A 5520-nucleotide genomic window follows, 5' to 3' on the forward strand; every position below is an offset into this window, starting at 1 on the left:
GAGTCGTTTAAAAATACAGCTAGCTTTTCGACGGAAGGGAAAAATTAGTTTTTTGGGTAACAAAAAATTTTCCGAGTGAAGGATATTAGTCCCTAATTAAAATGATTTACACGGTACTGGCATGCTAATATACTGCCTTTGATTTTTTAGAGGGGAATGAAAGATTCGCGCGTTTTTTCCCTTAAACGAATTAAATAGAAATGTGCAAATAATTGGACACCCAACATGTTTGTGCAATAATGAATAAACTTTTTTTTTTTTTTGCAATTCCGAGGTTGTCACTTTGGTATATTTAAAAATTAATTTGATAATATTATTTATTTAACCTTTAGAAGTTTTGACACCCACATATAGTAACCTAAATATAGGCCTATTATTTAATATTATTCTCGGAAGTATGCTATTGCTGGTTAAATTTTATAAGAAACCTCAATAAAGTACAAAAATATGACTATAAAAATATACAAAAGAAGCCAAAATCAGCCTATGTCAAAAAGTTAAAAACGTAGACATGGAAAAAAATCCCGCGGAAGGAATTATCTAGAAAAATATCACAGCACGGACAGTGAACTAACGACAATGAGATAGGTTGCAATAAGAACCACCTTTGACAACACAGCCACAAACAGACGAACCCAATGATGATAATAAACATATGTGGACAACACAAAACAAGAGACGCACAGGCGAACCCAGCAGGCTTCTTAGGACAACATTTGCGACTTTTCGGAAACTGAGATCTCTTTGTTCGGGCACAAAGGGCTTCTTTTGGCTGTTTTTTTTTTTGTATATTTGTAGTATTCATCATTTTAGTAATTTACTATCAGAGACTCGGTAAAAAAAAAAAAAAAACTTTGGTCCTGGTTGTTCGCCGAAGATGTTTCCAACGTTAAAAAGCGAAGAGATGCAGTCATATGTATATTCAAATTTAAAAAAAAAAACACCGAATACTTACAAATAGCGCGATAACGACTGAACATTATTACAATAAATATACATACGCTTATCATTAACTCAGTAACGCTGTATGAATTCTGTTGTCATGCGCGTACAGCGTGAAATTTTCATTGCTCTTTGCTAACCGGTTCCTCCTAGCATTGCTGCCGAGTCCGTGGCGTAAAGATAATACGCTAAAACAACAAGGGGGGGGGGGGGGAATAGCGTCTTATCTTGACGAGGCCGATAGTTTCAGAATTTTCCAGTGTTAAAAGTAGATTTCGTGCATATTAAATTAAAGTGTTTGTTGTAGGTATTCATCATTTTTCAACGGGCGTTTTAGGTGCCTTGCAACTAACTTGTCGAGTAAGATTTGTCCTCAAGAATTGCGTTCAATGTAACCACTCTCTTGAGCTACACAGGAAAGTTCCCACAATAGACAGTTTTGTTTTGCGAGAGAATGGTACTGTTCCCACGGCGCTCCGCGCAGCACGAAAGTTCCCTCACCCCCCGGTGTATAATTGAACCCCGTCTCCAGAACAAGGGAACTCGGCGAACTTTGAGACCAAAGTGCCATTTAATTAGAATTCTCCAGTTCGAAGAGCTCGCGCCATTTGACGGCACGGAACACCGGCCCACTTGAACTATCCTCCCCTCCCCATCCTTGGAAGACCTGACATCCACAGCCCTCCACGCTTGGAACGGGCTCTGTCCCCAGTCCCTTACGAGCGCGCAAGAGTCCTCTTGTTCTGCGGTAGTGAATGCCTTGCTCTTGCCCCATTCAAACACGCTAGGTGCGCGTACGCGGCACCCAGGGCCGTTAGCGGAATTTTTTACTGTCGGTGTTTAGGATGTAGGACCCATTTTGCATGCTCTATTCTACAGAGGCAAGGCATCACGCCATCAATAAGGAAAACATTATTCAGGTACTTGCTTAGTTCCAATAATCAGGATTGGCTGTGGTATCAGATGTTAGTGATTGAACATGTGTGAATGTACGTGTATATGTATGATTTATTGTAAGAGAATGTATTGGTAAATATATTTAATTTATTTGTGACTTCATTAGTTTTTACATAAATATTCAGGTTATTTAATATCTTTAGATCTTTATAACTTTAGCTTTAGATTTAAAAAAAAGTATTTTTATAAAATTGCCTAAAATATATTATACTTCAGGTAGCTCATGTGTATCTTAAATGCTAATTTTTATTTTATTTTCATATTTGAACTGATATGTTAATTCAGTTTTTATTTAAATGTATTTGTGACAATTTTTGGTATGTATAGGCTGTGACATTTATCAGGTTTACTTTGCATGTACCTAGTTAGTAAAAATGTATGTGGTTAAGTGTAAGACAAGGCGGTAGGTACGCCTTAACTTCGCCACTTAAAATAAGGCAATAATAAATAACAGGATTGAAAAGGTCACATCGAAAAAATAGAAACAGTAATATAATCTGAACTATTTTACAGAATTCGATAGGCTGGTTTTATCGACTAGATATTTTCATTACGGAGACCTGAATGTCCAGAAATAGTCAATGCTGTGTATAGTTAGAAACAAATTGAAAACGGTTTGTCATGAAATAAGGGCTTGAAACCAGAACATTAAACATGTAAAAAATAAAAAATATAAAAAGTGCTTGAAAATCAAGAGTGTGGGAAATTTTGTAGCCGTAAACAAATGACTGCCAAAAAAAATTATGTATGGACACATCAGGTTGTATTAGCGTTGAATGGATTTGAAGATCTTTTCACCTAATACAGCCATACGGTGCGCAGAGCTTCAGGAAAAACAACGCGATTTCAATACTACTCAAGATAACCGAATGGGGTCTGTTTGCGAAAAACATTTAAGAATTTTCGGAGTGCTGAAAAGTATTTTGAATTCTGATTAAATTTTTTAAACTGTGTTTTTAGAAGAGTGAAAATAACTAAAAGGTGGATTTTTTTTGGAGTAATTTTTAGGCGTAAAAAACCGGTACAGTTTCTTGAAAGCATTTAAAGGGACTTGCATTACGTATTTATCTTCATTTCTCCGCCATATAATGTTACGGTCACCGCTCAAGTTTCACAGTTGTCCCATGGACGACAAGAAGACTGCGCTCTAATTCAGAGCGTTGCGCTTAGAGGCTATACCGCGTTAGAAATACCAGAGAGCGTCGCTCTTATCATCCCGCCTCACTAACATACATGCACCACGACCAGACGGCGCCCTTAAGGCTGCATGGATAGAGGACAACATCCTCATGTATACTTCATATGAAGCAAACTCCATATCCCGTCATGACCCCGCATTACCAAACCCCCGTAAAATAATATTCTTGAATTATAAACATAATTCATTACCTTTATGACAAACAACATCCCTTAGTACCAACTAAAGTTCTGAAACTTTCCGTGTTTTTCCTCTCAATAATGCATATACAATGTAAGCCAGCAATTTTATTGGTATAAAATCATTTAAAAAAATTAATGGATCAAATTAACTTTTTTTTTTAATTATCATTAAAATTTTTCACCAAAGGGGTGTGAAATGGTGACGCAAAAATTTAACAAAATATTTGAAAGAAACAAATCTGAAATAATGTTTTTAATTTTATAAAAGGTATCTATCTCTGTATGCAATATAAGGCCAAACAGTAAAACTGCAAAATAGCAGAGAAACAAAATAATTTTCAAAACAAATTAAACCAACCCCGCTGTTTGGAAACAACTCTAAACTCACCTAAAAAAATACACTTAGTTTGAGTTAATAGGAAAGTTTGCATCGTGCATTCATTGAAGAGAATATGAACGACTTGACAGTATTTTGTGGTGTTTGTTCTCTCGACAAGATGTGTTTCATTAAGGACTCCTGAATGTACAAAAATAGTCGATACAGCGTATGGTTAAAAAATAAAATTCAAAAGGTTATTCATGAAATAAGGGCTTGAAACCGGAAAAAAAAAAAAAAAAAAAAACATGAAAAAGAGTTGGCTGTAGAATTATTAAACCCACATAATAAAAACCTCTGTGATAATCATCTCTTATAACGAAATATATTTTAATGATTTTCTTTTATAATCGCATAATAGAATGTTTAAATGAGTTAAATTAGCTAAATAAAATTAGCGAAATTTATTCGTTTCTGAGATTGGATTATTGGAGAGGTTTTTCTTATTTGATTTTAGTAATTTTAATGCTATTTGTTTTTCCTATTTGTTTATTTCTGGTTTCAAACCCTTATTTTATTAATTAAAAAAATGCATTTTTTTTTATTTTCCTTTTTTTTTTTTTTTTTTTCTATCTCTATACTTTCGGGTCTCCGCAATGAAAATACCTAGCCGACCAAATCAAGTCCAACGAATTCTATCAAGCAGTTTATTCTATTAATGTTTTTATGCTCACATCATTCACGTACGATGCAATATTCCTATTCTCTTAAAGTAAAAAAAAAAATCACCTTGTCCGCACTCTACCTCTCGTATGCACTCTATGGTCTTCCGGGATTTTTTTTTTTTTCCTTCTGGCCCCCGGACTGCCAAACGGCCGGCCGCTGCTAAATCATTCCCACGACGAAGGGGTTTTACGTTCTCTCGGGGAATCCTATCATGCAAGGTGAATGCGGGGAAGAAGGCTGGTGGTTTTTTTTTTTTGACGGTGCCGTACCGAGGGAACGGAAAAAGGGGTGGAGTAGAGGGGAAAGGGAAGTCAAACTGGCCTCCAGGAAATGTGCCCACTCCAATTCTCTGACCGCCGGACAGAGGGTGTGCTGGTGGGCGTGACGGAACAATCCTCTCGCGAAATACGACAGTGCATCGGGAGGTGGTGGGAGGAGTGGGGGGGGGGGGGGGTCGAAAAATCGTGCCGAAGGGCAATCGCCCGGCTGACTGACGGGGAGGTTGCGGAGGGTTGTTGCGAAAGGGTAAAAAAAAAAAAAAAAAAAAAAAGGTGGGGAGGGTTTAACGTCGCTTCTCCCACGTCTTCGGACCCGAAGACTCCCGGACAAGCGGCGCGGCCTTCGTCCTCATTCATACTGCATCCGATACCACGTTGGAGGAGGGGAGGGGAGTTGCAGGTCCACGCCCCTGTGGCAGGGGAACCACGCATAACTTAGAAACACACAACTTAGAACAGCCATAACTTATAAACCTCGAAAAAAAATCCACGTAACGTAGAACTGTCATCAGTTAGAACGATCATGACTTGGAAGCACATAATTGAGAAAAAAACACAACTTAGAAACGTTATAACTTAGAAGCTTCTGTCTTGTGTGTTTCTAAGTTATTTATCGTCTTTATTGGTGGCGAAGTTAAGGCGGTACGCCTTTTCTTACACTTAACCACTTTTCTGCAATTACATCAACTAGTGGAATATTAAAAATTAAGCATGATATATAAGCAGATGTTGGCTAAATATTAAGAGAACAAATTCTAAGTTGTGTTTCTAAGTTGTGACAGCACCCCCCTGCGGCAGTACCCAGATTCTGCCCGCGGCTACCTTAAGGACCAGTTTCGCAAGACGTGGTGTTCGTCTCTCGTGGACGGTACAAAGTTAAAATAAAAAAATTCTCATTAATGGCAATGTTCCGGTCTGGGT

This window comes from Bacillus rossius, chromosome 10 (assembly GCF_032445375.1).
Source record: "Bacillus rossius redtenbacheri isolate Brsri chromosome 10, Brsri_v3, whole genome shotgun sequence".
NCBI classification, from domain to species: domain Eukaryota; kingdom Metazoa; phylum Arthropoda; class Insecta; order Phasmatodea; family Bacillidae; genus Bacillus; species Bacillus rossius.